At 39.1% G+C, this 20,086-nt stretch overlaps 1 long non-coding RNA gene across 1 annotated transcript; it reads right to left on the bottom strand.

Moving 5' to 3' along the window:
- Nucleotides 1-10,065: 10,065 nt before the first annotated feature.
- Nucleotides 10,066-16,571, bottom strand: LOC137570807 (uncharacterized). The gene is made up of 3 exons (XR_011031193.1): nt 16,514-16,571; nt 11,070-11,184; nt 10,066-10,202 (listed from the first exon to the last, which is right to left on the bottom strand). It is a non-coding gene; the product is annotated as an uncharacterized lncRNA (long non-coding RNA).
- Between the last annotated feature and the right edge of the window lie 3,515 nt (nt 16,572-20,086).

Here is a 20,086-nt window from a genome sequence, read left to right on the forward strand (position 1 = left end):
GTAGATGGATTATTAAACTAGGGACAGAGGGTCCATCAGGCTTTAATGATCGGATTGATATGGGGATGTTTCTGTGATAGATTGTTTTTTAACACTATGATCGCAAGGCATATGGTGGTGTTTATGTATCACCCCCCGAGCCGATGTGAGTGTTATACATAACCCCTTTTTCTATGATGTAATGGGACCGATGATGTGGATTTTGGACCAATGTTTTGGTTGCTTTTGCTTCCAATCATTTGATCTCTTTGTATATAATTATAAATATGGTATGTTCATTAAGGTGCCTATATATAGAATGTTCTTCAAAATATCCATTAGACTGATGACAAAGAGGATATATGGCAGGAGTTTTCTTCTAGGCCTGTCCTCAGTGAAGTCTCGCCAACTGATGTTAAGCATAGCTCATATCTATGAAATATTACTGATGACTGCTGTTCTGTTTCTTATAGTTTTTATGATGTATGTGTTCCTTTTGGTGTGCCCCACTCTTGTAGGATCGGGGGCTATGAATCCCATTTAGATCACAGGCTTTTAGTATTTAGTATTAATTGTTATTTGTGGGCGGTTGAGATGGCGGATCCGCATCTCACGGACTTCAAAATTACGTAGTGTTGATGCAGTTAGTAGATTGGCCATGTGGTGGCAGTATCTTGCCCCTAGGCCCCGGTGGTGGATCCGTATCTTATAGACTTTAAGAATTACGGAGTGTGGATGTAGTTAGTAGAGGGTCCACAAGATGGCAGCAACCCATCCTAGACCCCGCTGCGTCCACGCATCTGATTGACGCGTACGGAATGACGTCAATACAGTGAAGCACGCAGTATGGGCGGCCGCATTAGGCGATGAGCGGCGCGGAATGGATGACGCATCTGGATGCGCTCCACCATGGTGTGCATTGACGTAGGTGGAGCGCACGGTGCGCCCCGCCGACAGGAAGTGATTCATATTCCCGGAAACATAATAGCTGATTGGAGGTCAGATGGACATCACTCATGCTATACAGGTGTGCCAGAGAGGTGAGTTGCTGCCATTGGCCTGTGATTGATTGGGAGGGAGAGGCCTTCGGTATATAAGAGTGGAGATGCACTGAGGGGGTTAGATGGTCTCGAGAAAGCCCTCATAGAGGGGCGAAACGATCGTCGACCTGCCTCCGCACCAATTGTACCACCTCCTGTCTGTTAAGTATCGCTGTTTTTGTCTTTTACCTTTGAAATTTTATTGGAAGAATTGCATTAAAGGTTGAATTTTTTACTGAAGTAAATCATGGCGAGTAGCTCCTGGATACCATTTTTTCTCTCTTCAATGTTATAGACATAAGCTGTTTTTCATCCGGATGTTGCACCGCTGTTATAACTGTGAAAAGTAAAGTTTAGAGGCATTGGTGTGCACTCGCTCTCTTATCTATTTGCTTGTATACAGCTACATTATTGTGCAGCTAGACGATGCTCAGTGGCTGGAAGGTCAGAGGCTAAACTGTGTGCTCACTGCTCAACATGCAATTTAGCCATACACATGACATGTGATCCTACTTCTAAACTTTTCAAATCTGAATTAGGACCTGTATTCAAGATGTTTGTTTAGTTTTTGTGACAGTGCTATAAAGTCCATTTTGCTTCTTAGCTAGATTAATATTTTTAGCATGAAGCAATACATAATTTTCAAAAATGTTAAAGAAGTTTACATTTCCTTTCATTCCCATGGCAGCAAAAACTGTTTTGTGCACGTTATTTTTTTTTATGTGTATAGGACATCTCTAAATTCATATTTTTCAATGCCTGGCAGCATGAGTCATTTTCTGCACAGGAAAAACAACTGTGGTAACTGTTGGGTTCCCCTAGTACTATGCTTAAGTTGGTGCATCTAAAGAGGATCAAGGGCAAGGCATGCCTTTTTTTGTTTTACACACCTTGCACTCTACAAGTAAATAAAGCAAGTGGAAACTAACCATTTAGTCACGGTCTGTGCTGGCCTATTATTCTACCAAGGTTTTAGTCATTTCCCTTTTTTACATATGCATTTATGCAGACTGTGCTTGAAATTACTAAAACATATTTAACATTGTTCAAACCAAATTGTGAAGGGAAGTGTTTCCCTGATTGCTTTTTTCCTATCCCGATGAAAGACATTTCATATTTTAGAAATCAAAGTAGCTTTCCAAGTTAAATTGCTCCCCAGGTAGTCAATCTCCATCGAGAGTGGACTATAAAAAAATAAAAACTCTAACCACTTTTCCATTGTATACAGTAAATATATCCTGTATTACTTCAATGCATTTAAATAGTGCACCATCTTTTTACATTGCTTTGCAAAGAGCTTCAAATATTTCACATCACTGACTGTCCCTTACTAGGTCTCATAATTTAATGTTCCCTTCACTTTCTACTTCCAATTTAGCAGAAGCCAGTGAACTAGCATGTTTTTATGGTGTGGTTGTAAACCAGGGCACCTAGAAAAATAAAACACCTCGATTTTTCACATTAAGAGACAAGGCAGGAATACGAGACTGTGGGGAATGTAGCACAAGAGGCTGTGTCATGATTTGTTTGACTCTCTGTAGAAGCAATAAAGGGTACTGGTGTAGCATCAACAGGGAACAAAGTAGATAAGGAAGATACAGATTCCTGTTGTGAGTAACACAGATGTGTGAGACAGATGCTCTGGATTCTGCTTATTAGCCAATTGGACCCTCCTCTTATATGTCAAAATGTATGGTAGGTCTTATACAAGCAAAGAAGGGTTCAGGTTGTCAATGTTCTTGACTCATTTCACATGTAGAACTAACTTGTGGCAGATGGTCTTGTTTTTTTCTGGCCACCCTGCTCCCTCTCTCAGCAATCATGAGCTGTGGACTCCCCCCCCCCCCCACTCAACAGCTAGTCCCTGGCCAATCTAAAGGTCATACATGCCTTCATTATATAAGACTACACCCTCCTCCTCCTCAGACCAGAAAATAAATTAAGATGTAATGGTATCCTAGGCAAAATAGCATTTTTTGTACCCTACTGATGGTAAACTTTTTTTTTTAGTAACATTTAGTGGGGGCTAGCATCCACTAGGCTCCTAGACTTTCTCCAGGCCCTAGGCAACTGCCTAGGTGTGCCTTGTAGATGATCTGGCTCTTCTTTAGACCCAAGCTCCCAGCAAACAATAGTGGGATGATATTTCTGAAAAAAAAAAATCAACTCCAGTGTCAAAATAGAGAACAAATTGATTCAGATGCTTTTTCCTCTGATCCAAGTGGAACTCCCGCTCAGCTTACAGATGGAATGTTATAAGGTCAACCCTTTAACTGTCATGGACAGATCACTCTCGGTAATACTGTACCCTTCACTGTTGTGCATTGCCAAGATCCATATTGTCAAGACTGATAAAAGCTGCTGTTTTATCACTAAAGTGCTGCCTCTTGGTGATACTTATAAAGAATCTGGGTAGCTGTTAAGCCACCTAATCATCCAGCTGCTCTTCCCAAACCTAGTCACCTGTCTGTCTCCTTATTGTTGTCCCCAACTACTTATTCACAAGGATGGCCAAGCATTGATCTGGGGATTGGGTGTCCAGGGTAGGGTTCAGTATAGTTAGAGCAGAAGTACATACACTTTATGACGTACAGCAATGAAACCAGAAGTGCTTTCGTGAGCATTTACTTTTTTATGTCGGTGTCAATTCAAACAGGCTCCAACAGTGTGATGGAGATCGCGAGCTTGATCAGGTTAATGAAGTACTGCAAGATGTCAAAATTCCCTTTTCTACACACGCTGTTCTCTACAACCTGTGTTGTAACATCTGTTTTTCTGTTCTAATATTTTTATTGAAATTTTTAGAATGACAAGGAACTAAGTAGAACAGTACTAGCATTACAATATGAAAAGACTTAGGTGTAAGAACACAGGTTTAGTTTTAAAAGTGTTAATTAGGAGAAACTTTCAGCAAAACAATATAACACACTGATATTGTGTGAACCACTCATGGCCATATAGTTGAAACAATAAACCCAATAAACCAACTCCCCCCGTGCTTTGTGCTCTAGTTCTCGAAACTAAAACCAATAGGACCTTCTTTAAAAAAATAATCCAGGGCCTCTATTGATCGCTTAGATTTTTGCCTTTCCAGCTCTGGTCAAGAAGTGGAAGACAAGTATGGCTGAAAATAGTGTGGCTAAAAATGTACAAAAAAAGGGTAGGAAGATGGAAAAGGAGAATACCAAAATAGAAAGGGACTCCCTGGACCCAGTCAGTGCCTACCCCTGGCAACCCTGCACACAGCCTGTCTAAAGTTTATCATAAAATGGCAATATTCTTTGGCCAGCAGGAGTTTAAGGCAAGAAGATATAATTCCTCCAAGAGCTCCAGGTCATTTATCAATTTTGTTGTTGGAGTCTAAAACTATGCTAGCCATTTTCTCTTGGATCTTAAAACAGTGGGTGCCGTGCACCCAGTGGCACCCACTGTCATCCCACATCCCCACAGCGCTATTCACAATATGTATCACTTTTTATACTGTATGCTATGCACAAGATGGGCTCTTCATGCATGCTTTTTGAAGTCAAGTGAACGTAGCAATAAATTGTCAGTAGTGCCAAGCATTTCCACTGTCTTGTTGTTGTTGCATTGAACTGTTTTGGCTTTGAGCAAACTAACAAGCTGCACATAGCAGCCTCAGTCATCCTCTCCACCATCTTTGATCTTTGAGTGCCAGCCCACTGTGCTCTCTTATTGTTATTATTATTGATTTATAAAGCATATAAATATAAACATATTATGTGGTGCATAACAGACAATGTGCACCTGTCACACACAGACAGGCACCGGACAGGCACAGTGACACTGCGTGCGCTCACGTAGGTAGGTATATGCAGTGATGGGTATTACAATGTGCACCTGTCACACACACACAGGTACCAGACAGGCACAGTGACACTGCGTGTGCTCACGTAGGTAGGTGGGTGCACAGTGAACAACAGGTAGTAGGTATATACAGGTATTACAATGTGCACCTGTCACACACACAGGTAGTCACTGAATGTGCTAGGCCTGGCAGTGGCACACACAGTAGGAATTACCAAGGCTGTCTATGCAACACAAGTGTCAGTGGGACACACACACACACAAAAAAATAGATCACAAGAACAAGATTAGCTCTCAAAAGAGCTGTTGAGGGGTGTTTTTTAGCAATAAGAATCAGCAAGGAGCAAGCTAACAAGCTTACAAGAGCTACAAGAGCCTAACTAAGCTTTCCCTATGAGAGTCTGCAGCAGCTTTCCCTTCTCTAATTAATGCAGGCACATGAGTGAGTCCAAAGCCTGATGCTGCCTGCCTTTTATAAGGTGTGTGTGTGTGTGTGGGGGGGGGGGGGGTGGCTCCAGGAGGGAGTGTAGCCTGATTGGCTACAATGTGCCTGCTGTCTGTGATGTACAGGGTCAAAGTTGACCCTCATGATGCACTATGGGGGAGAACCGAACTTCCGGAAAAGAACCACCGAAGTTCGCCGGGAACCATTCGCCGGCGAACTGTTCGGCCATCTCTAAATGTGTGTACATGTGTGTGAGGGTGAAAGAGAAAGTGTATATATGTGTGTGAGAGTGGGTGGGAGGTAGAGAGAGGGAGATAATGTGTGTACATGTGTGTGAGGGTGGAAGAGAGAGAATGTGTATGTGTGTGAGCATGGGGGAGAGAGATAATGTACATATATGTGTAAGGGTGGGTGGGAGGTAGAGAGAGAGAAAGAAAGATTGTATGTCTGTGGCCCATATGCAATTCACTTTTTCTCCTGACTTTTCTCCTAGGTGATATTTTGTCACCTTGGCCCACATGCAATTAACTTTTTGTCCTGAGTTATCTCCAAATGTTCATCCTCTCATTAAATTAACTTTTCATCATTATACAATTGAAAAAGTTCCCAAAAGTGGGTGAAGAAGGACTATCAAAATAATTTTGAGTATTTTGCTGCTTGCTTGGGGTTTAAAAATCATTTTATGACAAGGTCTGAAAATATCGCCTAGGCAAAAACTCAGGAGAAAAAGTAAATTGCATACAGGCCCTTCTGTTTAAAATAGCTTTTCAGCGCTTTCCAATTTAAAACGTACCAAAAAGTAGGTGAAAAAGTACTATCATAATTATTTTAATTATTTTGAGTGTTTTCTTGCTTGCTCATCTTCTAAAAACATTTTATTGACAAATTTAAAAATATCACATAGGAGAAAACTCAGGAGAATTCATGAATCGCATATGGGCAATATTCAATTATCTTTTTCTCCGAGTTATCTCCTAGGAGCCAATTTTCATTTTCTCTTTAAAATAACTTTTAATCATTTTGCAATTGAAAAAGTACCTAGCTGAACGCTAGCGATTGCTGAATCGCAAAACCGGCGATTCCCCCGACGTTTGCGGCCGCGATTTTGCTATGCTATGCACTGCATAGCAAAATCGCGGCAATTATCGCTCCGCCGCGCGTTCGCGTTCCCGACAAAAGCGAATCGCGGTAGTGGAAATGACCTACCGCGATTCCTATGTTAAAAGGCAAACCGTAGCGATTGTAAAATCGCTAGCGGTTTGCGGTTTTGCGATTCAGCGAGCGCAAACGCGCTGGTGGAAAAGGGCCCTAAGAGTTGGGGAAAAAAGTACTATCAAAATTATTTTGAGCATTTCCTTGCTTGCCAATGGATTAAAAAGCATTTTATCACAAGTTGTGAAAATATCACCTAGGAGAAAACTAACAATAAAAAGTGAATTGCACATGGCCCCATGGCCCATATGCAATTAACTTTTTCTCCTGATTTTTCTCCATGGTGATATTTTTAAATGTGTCAATAAAATGCATTTAAGCCATCAGAAAGCAAGAAAATGCTCAAAATAATTTTGATAGTCGTTTTTTATTTACTTGTTGGTACTTTTTTAGTTGAAAAGTGCTGGAAAGTTATTTTAATTTGAAGATAAAAAAAAATATCTCCTAGGAAAAAATTCAGGTGAAAAAGTGAATTGCATATGGCCCCATGTGTATTAGGATGGGAGAGAGAGAAAGGGAGAGAGTGAGGGAGGGAGGGGTGTGTGTGTGTGTGTGTGCGTGCGTGCGTGCGTGCGTGCATGCATGTGTGTGTGTGTGTGTGTGTGTGTGTGTGTGTGTGTGTGTGTGAGAGGGGAACTGTTCTGGTTGCATTTCATTCATCTAATCAGAGTGAGAATGGATTTTCCCCATAAAGTTAAACTACAATCTTCCTTATTTAGTATATTATCATGCCTATTAAAATACAGGATGAGCTAAGGGATAGATTAAATTAGAATACTAATAAGGGACAGGTCATGATAATATCCCATCACATCCAGCAAATCAGGCATCTATTTTATGGGCAAAGCTCTAATGAAAATACTTAATTGGACATGAGTACTGAATAAGAATTACCTATGGTAGAGAAGAAGACAGGCAAGGTTATAATCACAAAAGAAAAAGGTATAAATATGTATACATTATTATCAGTATATCATTTAGCAAAAAAAAATTAACATATAGACATATAACCTTTTAAGTCATTCCTAGCATTTCTCATACATTGATGTCTTGCCACATGGCAATGCATGAGCAGTGGATTACAACGGCGAAGAACTGAAGATTTGCTTTTTATCCAAAGTCTAAAAACGTTTAGCTGAACAGACATCATCAATACTGCACAAAATAAGAGGCTACTTTCATACCTATGCTCAATCACTGCAATTTTTGTCAACTCTGCTTTAACAATACTAGCCTTTAGAGCTTACTGAGCATTCATGAGTACATTTTTATCTTAAAAACTTAATCCAGGGCCAAAATGAGGTACTAGATTATAATCACTAAGTTTACAAAACTAAGTTAAGGTTCACCAATAGCGGTATTTCCAAATACTGTACTAAAGACATAAAGCATATGTGAACTCACATCATGACATAAACTTGTTGAGCCTACTTGGAACTTGCCTGTGTTCTCTCTCTGCCCTTTTATTTTTGGCATTGCATTGCAAGTGTTAAAAAACAACGCTTTTATCTATGCAAATGAGGCAGTTGTATGGCAATAAAATGTAAAGTGCCTATCCTGAAAAGAAAATAGGAGGCAAAGCACTTTAATTTGTCTCCCTACAGAATCCTATTAAGAACACATTGCTGAAAATGTCAAATGATAATTAAATCTCTCCCCTGAGAGCTGATTAAAGCAGATTGTACCCCCCACTGTCATGGCTGTTGTTCACTTTTTCATCTCTTAAACTGAAAAGCTCCAAAATGATTTAGCTTCTAAAAGTTTAAAGTAACTCCTAGAGCCCAGCTCAAGCCACCTATTTCTGTAATTTTAGAAATAGATGGATTTACTGCATGTACATTTTACCAGCATTTACATAAGGTACATGGCAGGCTATCTGTGCAAAGCTATTAAAATAGCTTTTATGGGAGGGGCACGAGACAGGGATGTCCTTTATCACCATTATTATTTAATTTAGCTTTGGAGCCCCTGTCCCGTGCCCTTTCCCTTTCAGAGATTTTTGAGGAAATACGGGTGGGCCCCAGGGTCCTCCATACATCCCTTTTTGCAGATGACATCATGCTATACATGGCGAACCCTGATAGGGATCTACCTTTAGTCACTGATTATATTAATATGTTTGGCTCTATGTCGGGGTTATCTATTAATTATCATAAAAGTGAATTATTATACTTAGGCGCCAGAGATACCAACTCGATAAATACTATATGCCAGGTAAAGCTAGCCTCGTCCTTTATAACCTATCTAGGTATTAAGATACCGAGAGACATAACCCAATTGTATGGCCTAAATTTCTCTCCACTCATCACCAAAATATTAAAGGAACTTCAAAACTGGGAATCTCTTCCAATCTCCTTGATGGGAAGGGCCCACCTTATAAAAATGGTGAGCTTTGCTAGATTACTGTACCCCATGCAAACCTTACCTATGCTTATCAAACACAAAGATATTCAACGATTAGAAAGTGCATTCTCAAAATTCATATGGGCCTCAAAAAAAAAACACGAATCGCCCTTTGTAAATTGAAAGCCCCAATCCACCATACAGGTCTCAATTTACCAGATATACGTCTTTACAACTTGGCAGCAATTTTCAGGCATATTAGAGACTGGATGGGAGACACATCCTATGTAACTTTAACTGATCTTGATAAAATTTTAATAGCTCCATACTCCTTCCAAGGCATACTACACACAAAGTTGAGCTCATTACCACAACATATTAAACAAAATGTACTCATCAGGGATACAATACTATGCTGGAGGGAGGGGAAGAAAAAACTTCGATTACACAGTCATCTCTCACCTAGTATGCCATTTTTACATAACCCAGGATTCCCACCAGGTCTGCTTCACTCGGCATACGTGCAGTGGGCAGAGGCTGGGCTGGATCAATTAAAAGGAATATTAACTCCAGACTCCACTTTAATGTCGTTTAGTGACATGCAACTAAAATATCCTACATTAAGGAAACATATATTCTTTTACAATCAAGTGTCAAGTTTCATAACATCAACACTGGGAAGAGAGGGGAAGATTGGGACCCATAAAGTATTTGAGGACATCTTAAAAAACCCACAAGAACAACGATCACTGTCATGACTATACTCTGTTTTGAGAGAATCTGTAATAATTCCCAAGCGATACAACAAACATGTAGGAAAGTGGGCAGACTTCCTCTCGATTACTAAAGAGCAGTTCATAGAGACTTCACAAAATAGCTGGCTAGAGGTGAGGAAAGCAATAATAAGTGAGGACTGGAGAGAAATGTTTTTGAAAATTATCCACAGAGCTTATATTCCAATTCAAGGCCCTTTTAAACATGAGCACAGGAAAACCGGAGAAAATATTATACAATCACAACCAGATCAAGCGACCTGCCCAAAAAGTGCTGATATTACCCCCAATATAAATCACATGCTTTGGGAATGTCCTAAGGTTAGGAGTGTGTGGGATGATGTTATACGTGATATGAACAAAGTAACAGGACACAAGAGGAAAAGTGTTCCACTTTATTGTTTATTACACGCCAAAGATTTGCAGAGCGAGAACACTTCCCCACTAGTTACTAAGTTTGAACATTTGTATCTGTTAGCAACCCAAAAAGCAATATTGAAACATTGGATAATGCCAGAACCTCCTCCGATGACGTTGATAAGAGAGTTAGTTGACTACCTCCTTCAGATGGAAAAGTTGAACCTTGAAAAAAACAATAAAAACAAGGATTCAAAAGTTCTTTAAAACCTGGAGGAAATACGTTGAGACATTTTATACTACCCCTCAAATTGACCATCTTATGAAACCTTTTGAGAACACAACGTGGTATCTCCTTCATAAAATAGGGGGAAACCTGGGAGTTCTGGAAATATGAGCTGGCTAGACATTTCCCGGTGGAACGGTCAGAATTGAGTTAGCGAGAGTGGGGGAGGTGTGGAGTGTTAGGAGAGGGGAGGAGTTATTTTAGTTATTTTAGTTTAATAGAGGATTCAGAAGTGATATTGTGATACGAAGTAATAAATATTGTGTGCTTATGGAAATAAGTCAAATAGAAGAACTATTAATAATCTTTAACAATGCTTGGGACAATTACTTATAATGATTATTCTCACAACATGCAAAACCTTGATCTAAAGCTACCCAAGCCAATCGTTGCTCTTAACCTTTGTATTTTTATAGATAAGGCAAATATGTTATAACAATTTACTGTTTGAAAAAATCCAATTGAGTGTAAATGTCTAATTTTTGAGTGCACCAATAAAAAATGTTTTGGAAAAAAAAAATAGCTTTTATATATTTTTTGCCATAAAATGGCAATTAAAATTATCTTGTTTAACTATTAAATTCTTCCTGTTGCATTTCGATTTTACTGTCAAAATAATATTCACTCAGTTTCAAAATAATGGATGTGTTACGTTGAGTAGAGCCAGTAGTGCAAATAGGGCTTATGTGTCACCATAGGAAATATTGTGAAACAGAATGTAGTTAGAATGCAAAATTTCCTGACAGGTGCTAATTCACTTTGATATATATTACAGAGGTATTGTCTTGAATGATATACATATTTACCAGGGGGAAAGTAGGCTGCTCTTGTTTTTTCCACTACTTTGTCTGAGGGGAAAAAATGACAATGATCATATTTCTAAGTCCCAAGACATCATTATTCTGGTAACAGTTCCCAAACCTACAGAAAATGATAGAAAACAGAAAAGAACACTGCTCAGATCATTGCTTCTTTGCAGCCACTTAATTTATGTACAGAAAAAAGACTGACACTGAGCAAATAAGGATCATTACTACAAACTGCTTGCAAAAACCCAATGGGACTGATGGGAGTATCTGACTAAGAAAGAGGATGATTAATCAAGAAGACTTCCTTGAGTTTTATTAAAACATAATTTTTCATAATTATAATTATGATATAGCTCTAGAGAAGCCAAATCATTCATTAGCACACTATATGCACCTTTGTGTTCACCATTTATCTTCAGAAAGATTAAAGGGAAACAAAACTATTCTAAGACTTTAAAACCATGCTGACTTTGCTGGCCAGTATTGAATTCATATTTCTCACAATATAAACCTACTCACTTCAGCCCTGCTTTCTGTTACAATTTATAAATATATATTTTTTTAACTAACTTGATATAATTGAAATGCCACAATGGGTTTAAATCAGATCTCTTGCGGATAGCATAAATGCACAAATGCACAGCAGCGTAAGAACTGCAGTTTTTGCTTAAATGAGTCTTGAGACCAACTCATTTTCAATATCCCAACCTACTGGGACATAATAAATCCCTGACAGCTTTGCAGAACTTAATTTGCATGCCATTTGAAACATACCGCGCTCCGTTTTATTGTCGTAGGGATACACAAGAGAGTAATTATCTAGCATTGTCAAAATCTTACATTCTTGCTGGCATTACATTAATTAATTCTTGAGTTGACAGCTAGTTAAAAGAAAAAAGGTTTAATACATAATAACAAGCTGCATAAAGACAAATGTATTTGATTATGATTTTAATTTACTGGTCTTAACAGTAGTTACCATCATGAACCAGAAATTAAATTACTTGAAGATGAATGGGACAGCTTCCTTGACATTTTTAAATGTAAATGTAAATGTTTGGACATTTTGAGAACAAAAATAATGGTTGAAAAATCGAAGTAGCCACTTCTAAGTTTAATACCTTCATAAGAACGCAATACTTTGTTGTTGTTGTTTTTTTTTTTTTTACAAATCCTTCCTGTGGAATAGGAAATAAATAAACAAAAAAAAATGGAACATAGCATAATACTGTATAATAAACAATGAAACCGTGGGAAGGACACCCAGGTGCAGGTTAAACTTCCAAATAACAAATAAACTTCCAAATAAACTTCCAAACACACTACCCACAGTGATAACAGCCACTATGTACACCATGTGACTCAACTTACAATCTTCTGGAACGGAACCTGTGTGTAAGTAGGGGACCACTTATAATTGTAGCAGTATCTCATTGACTCCATTGAACCAAATAATCTAAGCAGATCCCTCAGTTATCTCCTAGAATGTAAAAGGACTTAAAGGGAACCCGAGGTGAGAGACATATGGAGGCTGACATGTTTATTTTTTAACAATGCATATTGCTTAGCTGTCCTGCTGATCCTCTTCCACTAATATGCGGCTTTGTGTACTGGGGTCATGCATGACCACGGCCCACATGCATTGAACAGGAAGTAGGCGGCCAGGAGGAGCAGAGGACCCGGTGTATATTGGAGGTTTCCACGAGTGGCACCTGGACACCGGAGAAGAGGATTGCAGCTGGAGTGGGGGAAAATGGGACTAAAGCTTGTTTATCTTTCCTTAATGGACCACTGTCATGAAAATCTTAAAATTTAAAATATATGTAAATATATACAATTAAAAAGTACTTTTCTTCCAGAGTAAAATGAGCAATAAATTACTTTTCTCCTATGTTGCTGTCACTTACAGTAGGTAGTAGAAATCTGACAGAACCGACAGGTTTTGGACTAGCCCATCTCCTCATGGGGGTTCACAGGGATTTCTTTATTTTCAAAACGTAGTGAATGGCAGTTGCTTCATTCAACTGCCAAAAAAGGGTACAGTGAGCAGGGAGGCTGGCCAGCATCTTTGTATAAATATTTTTCAGGGAATGCCTTTATAAAGGATAAAGGTCATGCGGAGAATCCCCCATGAAGAGATGGACTAACCCAAAACCTGTCAGTAATGTCAGATTTCTACTACCTGCTGTAAGTGACAGCAACATAGGAGAGAAGTAATTTATGACTCATTTTACTCAGGAAGAAACATACTTCTTATTTCTATGTGTTTTAAATTGTAAAATTTTTGCAACAGTACCTCTTTAAGAGGAGGCCAGAAGGAGTGGAGGACCTGACTCGGCTTTATTGATCAGCACCTGACTGGAGGAGCAGTGGATCGTGGCTGGAGTGAGGGGGAGAGGAGCACGGTGGCAGGATGTGTAAGAGTTCCCTGCTCCCTCTGCACCAATATTTGCCATATATTCTACATATAAGATGCACCCACCTTTTCGCCCGTTTTGGGAAAGAAAAAGTGAATCTTATATGCTAAAAAATACAGTAGTTGCTAAGTATTGCAAGATATTTAGCGGAGACTAAATAGAACCTGCACTGACAGTGTCAAACCTGTTTATTCTACTCTTCCTGCATGCTGTTGTCGCAGGTACAGTATATTACAAGTATGTCTCTGTGACTGCTTGGTTTACTTGACTCTTATCATATTTTTTTTTTTTTTATTTAATTATCTAATTTTGCTTTCTCTGGTAAATTTGACTTAAAGCGGTATTGTCACCATAAAAATCTAATTTCAACAGCAACTGGTCTGAGTGTATTAAGTGATAAAGATGATAACCCTGCATTCAAAACATTTTCTGCTGTTATGGTTTGGAGTTATCACATACTTTAGGAGCACTGGACCTAATGTCAAACAGTACCAAACAGTTGAATGCTGGGAATTCTTTTTATCTATGATATATTCCTCCTCTTCCATTTATTTCCCTGCCTTGCTGCTTATCAGAAACCCCCTCTGATCACTTGTATTTACAAGCAAGGCTGAGGTAACTCAGTGATTGGATGTGTAAATAAAATATAAAACAGTGCAGTTGTTAGTATACACCTCAGTGGGAGTGTCTGAAGACTCTGGGAGGAGGGCAGCTAATGAATACACAATGAGCAAGAGAAGGGAGGGGGGAAAACAAGAGTCAGGGAGGATATGATGTCAGCATTAGCTTGGCAAGATGGCCACTGCCTAGAATAGGATTTTCTGCTTTTCCTTTTTAAAATTCACAGGAATCATGTGGATAGCACAAGACATCTGTTATGTAAATAGAAGTAGTATTGATCTACTTACAGTGGCTTGCAAAAGTATTAAGCCCCCGTGAAGTTTTCCACATTTTATCACATTACTGCCACAAAAATAAATCAATTTTATTGGAATTCCACATGAAAGACCAATACAAAGTGGTGTACACGTGAGAAGTGGAACGAAAATCATACATAATTCCAAACATTTTTTACAAATCAATAACTGCAAAGTGGGGTGTGCGTAATTATTCAGCCCCCTTTGGTCTGAGTGCAGTCAGTTGCCCATAGTCATTGCCTGATGAGTGCTAATGGCTAAATAGAGTGCACCTGTGTGTAATCTAATGTCAGTACAAATACAGCTGCTCTGTGATGACCTCAGCGGTTGTCTAAGATAATATTGGGAGCAACAACACCATGAAGTCCAAAGAACACACCAGACAGGTCAGGGATAAAGTTATTGAGAAATGTAAAGCAGACTTAGGCTACAAAAAGATTTTCAAAGCCTTGAACATCCCACGGAGCACTGTTCAAACGATCATTAAAAAATGGAAGGAGTATGGCACAACTGTAAACCTACCAAGACAAGGCCGTCCACCTAAACTTACAGGCCGAAGAATGAGAGCACTGATCAGAAATGCAGTCAAGAGGACCATGGTGACTCTGGACGAACTGCAGAGATCTAAAGCTCAGTTGGGGGAATCTGTCCATAAGACAACTATTAGTCATGCACTGCACAAAATTGGCCTTTATGGAAGAGTGGCAAGAAGAAAGCCATTGTTAACAGCAAAGCATAAGAAGTCAGTTTGCAGTTTGCCAAAAGCCATGTGGGGACACAGCAAACATGTGGAAGAAGGTGCTCTGGTCAGATGAGATCAAAACTTAACTTTTTGGCCAAAATGCAAAACGCTATGTGTGGCAGAAAAAAAACTAACACTGCACATCACTCTGAACACACCATCCCCACTGTCAAATATGGTGGTGGCAGTATCATGTTCTGGGGGTGCTTCTCTTCAGCAGGGACAGGGAAGCTGGTCAGAGTTGATGGGAAGATGGATGGAGCCAAATACAGGGCAATCTTGGAAGAAAACCTCTTGGAGTCTGCAAAAGACTTGAGACTGGGGCGGAAGTTCACCTTCCAGGAGGACAACGGCCCTAAACATAAAGCCAGGGCAACAATGGAATGGTTTAAAACTAAACATATCCATATGTTAGAATGGCCCAGTCAAAGTCCAGATCTAAATCCATCAAAAATCTGTGGCAAGATCTGAAAACTGCTGTTCACAAACGCTGTCCATCTAATCTGACTGAGCTGGAGCTGAGACATACCCTAAAAGACTGGCAGCTGTAATTGCAGCAAAAGGTGGTTCTACAAAGTATTGACTCAGGAGGGCTGAATAATTACGCACACCCCACTTTGCAGTTATTGATTTGTAAAAAATGTTTGGAATCATGTATGATTTTCGTTCCACTTCTCACATGTACACCACTTTGTATTGGTCTTTCACATGGCATTCCAATAAAATTGATTCATGTTTGTGGCAGTAATGTGACAAAATGTGGAAAACTTCAAGGAGGCCGAATACTTTTGCAAGCCACTGTATATATGTGTTTTTTATTTCTAGGTTAGCATGGGTGTTGCTTGTTCTTTAATAATTGCTAACCTGTATTATATGGCAAGTTGTATAGAGAAACCTATAAATGTTATTTGCACAGTTGGTAAGTATTAGTTGAGACATATATAATGTACCCATAATTTGGTCTCTGGATGTTTTGTAGCAAGACATTTCTTTTTCACTGAGATTACTATGCTGTTATTCTATTTATAATGGCTTGTCATTTAAAAAAACACAAAATTAAATGAAAAATATATGTTACATAGTTACATAACTATTTGGGTTTAAAAAAGACATAAGTCCCTCAAGTTCAACCAGAAAATAAGGTACAACACTAGTCTGCACCTTCAGATATCCCTGTTGATTCAGAGGATCAAGATCCCAGGAATTTTACTAACCTTTTAATATTATTAGTTTAGACTAGAAACGAGTAGGAAAAGAAGCAGGAGGAAAAGGAAAGAGGAAAAAAGAAATGTGAATTGGCTTTTCATTCAGAATTACTGAATTATAAATAATTTACAAGTTCAATAATGTTCCATGGCAACTTACTCTTGGGAAGGTCTGTCTCTGGACATATGCCATATCTACATCACTAAACAGAAGGTACAATTTGCCATGGGAATCCTGTCTTGTTTTTATGAAAGCAATGTCAGTCGAAAAAAGAGCACAACTCTCTAGAGATAAGTGTACAGTGTGGACTTCCTGGCATGTATGAACAATGGACTTTAGTACATGACGAGACTGACGTTTGATGTGAAATAAACATTTGCTTACTAAAGATTGGCTTGACCTATTCCAAATACTAGCTTAGCTAAAGCATAAACTCAGCGCTACTCATTGCTAAACTGCAAAAATAATGCAAAAAACATATAATGATGGTGTTTATGTATAACATTTATCACTTAAATTAGTATTAGTAACTATTCACTTACATTTTTAATTCCTTGTTTAGTTTTCAGCTTTTTTATATACTGTATGTGGTTATCGTGTTGCAGTTATTTTATCCACATCTATCAGATGCTTAAAATACTAGAAACCAACAAAGAAAAAGCAGACTCCCACTGAGACATCAAAAGTAACTTCACCTTTTCAGCATTATAGCAATCACATCTCAGCAAGCCAGTGAAAAAATATAGATTTGATAAATACGGTCTAACTGCAGAGAGTTGCAATCATATTGTAATTATCGAGAAAAGATAGATAATTGATTTTTTTTTCTTTACTATTTTGCTATTGCATTGTTCATAATCTTTCTCGCAAAGATAAAAACAATCGGAAAATAAGCACTTGTTCAACACTTTGTCCACTTTTATATAACCCTGCAAAAATGTCCTTGGTAAACATACTGTTATACAGTGTATTTTCTTTGGTTAAAATAATAAAAAAAAATGTTTGAAGCTCACTGCTAGTGCAGAATTAAAACGTACATTTCAAAGTGTCTAGGTGCGTTTGTTCTGATTATTTTCAATTCTCTTTAGAATTACCTTTGGGAAAGAGTTTATAATTGACAGAATTAGCGAAGGTTGATTACTAGAAAACTATTTTGCTAATCAGAATGCCAAAAACATTCAATGTAATATTATTGTTTATTATTCATCAACTTACTCAGTGTTACGCAATAAGCAAACAATAGAAAGTTACACACACAGAATTTACAAGCTCTGACAAAAGAGATACAGTGGACAGTGCCTAACTGAGTTTACAATCTAATGCAGGGAATACACAGTGCGTTTATGCGCCGGAATTGAGCCGCTGGATCGATACCGGTGCGTCCCCACTCGTCCCCGCGGGTGTGCGGATCGATTCCCGCTCATCGCCGCGGGCATTTCCTAATCTTCCGTGCGTTTCTTCTTTTGTTCTCCCCGCCGGTATCGAGCACGGAATCGATCCGGCGGGGTATCGGACAGGTCGGAAATTATCAATCGAGCCATCAGCGGCTCGATTGATAATTTCAAACGAACCGTGTATTCCCAGCATTAGAGTAGGGTAACATAAATAACATAGCATACAATAAGTACAGGAGATGTTTCTTTGGTTACTTAGTGCTAAAAAGTTGAAAAAGATAGAGGTGTAGAAATATATTCTCCAAAAGCAACAGCACCAGTGGAATAAGACGTGCAATGATCGACCCTGGAGTGCACAGGGTAATTAAGTCAGATAAGGTCTCAGGATCTGCACCGTCTAAAATCAATATTTATTTAAAGCTTTTTAAAAATCCATAGCAAGCATCTTTCAGTGTGGCCGGGTCACCATGACGCACGGCGTTTCAGAGATACAGCTCTTTCCTCAGATAGTATTGGCACACACTCTACCATTCATCCATTCAACTTGCTATTTAACATCAAACTGCGGACCTGATGGAAGACTGTTAGTCCAAAGTGCATTAGCACATATACATATTCATATTGGGGGTGATCTTTCATTGTTGTTCACATCTTATTACTATTAATATATCACATAGTCACAGCGGAGTAGTGTCACAAAGGGCAGGCATAAAAATCATATTTGCACTCAGACTCACCTCGCTATGAAACCACAGCGCTGTATCGTCTCTCACCGTGCAAATCTTTTTTTACGGGGTCAGCCAATCAACAATACGCCGACAACGTCCGCTCTGCACTGCTCAACACCTCCAACCAATCATGTAAGCCGCTATAGCGTCCGCTCAGAGACTATCTCAATGCGGACTGAGCAGAGGAAATCACCGCCCCCCGGCCAATCAGGACATCAGAGGCGGGACTCTAAATTACTTTAACCAATTACAATGAATGGTAGAGTGTGTGCCAATACTATCTGAGGAAAGAGCTGTATCTCTGAAACGCCGTGCGTCATGGTGACCCGGCCACACTGAAAGATGCTTGCTATGGATTTTTAAAAAGCTTTAAATAAATATTGATTTTAGACGGTGCAGATCCTGAGACCTTATCTGACTTAATTACCCTGTGCACTCCAGGGTCGATCATTGCACGTCTTATTCCACTGGTGCTGTTGCTTTTGGAGAATATACGAATTATTGAGTACAGCAATATTGCACAATGGAAGAATTGGGAGACAAGGCATCCAGTATCTCATTTTCACTTACACAGCATGATGCTGCCGAAATTGTAGCCTCTGTGATGGCAGGCAAGGACTTTCTCAAAACACCGGACCCTATTATAATGTGAAGGGATTTGGAAAATTTGAAGAGACGGTATACTGAATTGGATCTACATGCCAAAACTCTTGTGGAGTATTATAAGGAAGGAAAGATCCCAAGAAGCATGAGAGCACAAATTGCACCTGTTATGTTTCCCAAATGCAAAGAATACTGTACAACGTGGGAACAAATCTGGAACAAGGCATCCTTTGATGCAATTCTAGTTACAGTACAAAAGATTATGAAAGAGCTCCCCCTACTGGACGCACAAATTGCCAGTTTATTCAAAAGTCTAACTGAAGTAATGGAGAAAGAAGAATTTGATAAATACTACCATGGTCTCCTGGCGAAACTGAAGGAACATGAATTTGGTCTGGAGCAACAGAAACGGGAAAAATTCCACCGTGATGTCCAAGACTACCAGTCTGGATATGTATACCGTTGGCAGAGAGGACCCGGGGGTGCTCCTTTTACCCGGTTTCAGACGGGCAGACCAAGAAAGTTTAAAAGGAATCCGAAAAAACGATATCCAGGAGAACCGGTAGAGCAGTCGTCAAGCGATTTTTTAATCACGGACGATCAATCACAAAACTCGGACAGCACAAGCGGAGGGGAGGCAAGAAATATCAAAAACGCAAACAAAGAGAAACAGAAAGGAAACTCAAGGATGGAATTGAGAGTACGAAAGTAGTGACTGTAGATCTAGTCGTAAATATCTCTCAGTATAAATTGACTGAGATTGAACATCAAGTCTTGAATTACGGGTTGTCCTTTTGCCCCACTTTTTTCCCCGACTTTTTTGATTTAGATTTAGAGCTGGGCCGATTTTTTAGGAGTTTAAAACTAAAAAAATTCTTTGCAGGTAATTATTTTTACACCACAGCCCAACAGGAACTTTCAGATAGTATCAATTTAAGGGAATGGGGCTTGAGGAATAAGAGCCATTTTCAACCTCCAAGTCATACAGTCATCGACAGATATATAAA

This window comes from Hyperolius riggenbachi, chromosome 4 (genome assembly GCF_040937935.1).
Source record: "Hyperolius riggenbachi isolate aHypRig1 chromosome 4, aHypRig1.pri, whole genome shotgun sequence".
Lineage (NCBI taxonomy): Eukaryota > Metazoa > Chordata > Amphibia > Anura > Hyperoliidae > Hyperolius > Hyperolius riggenbachi.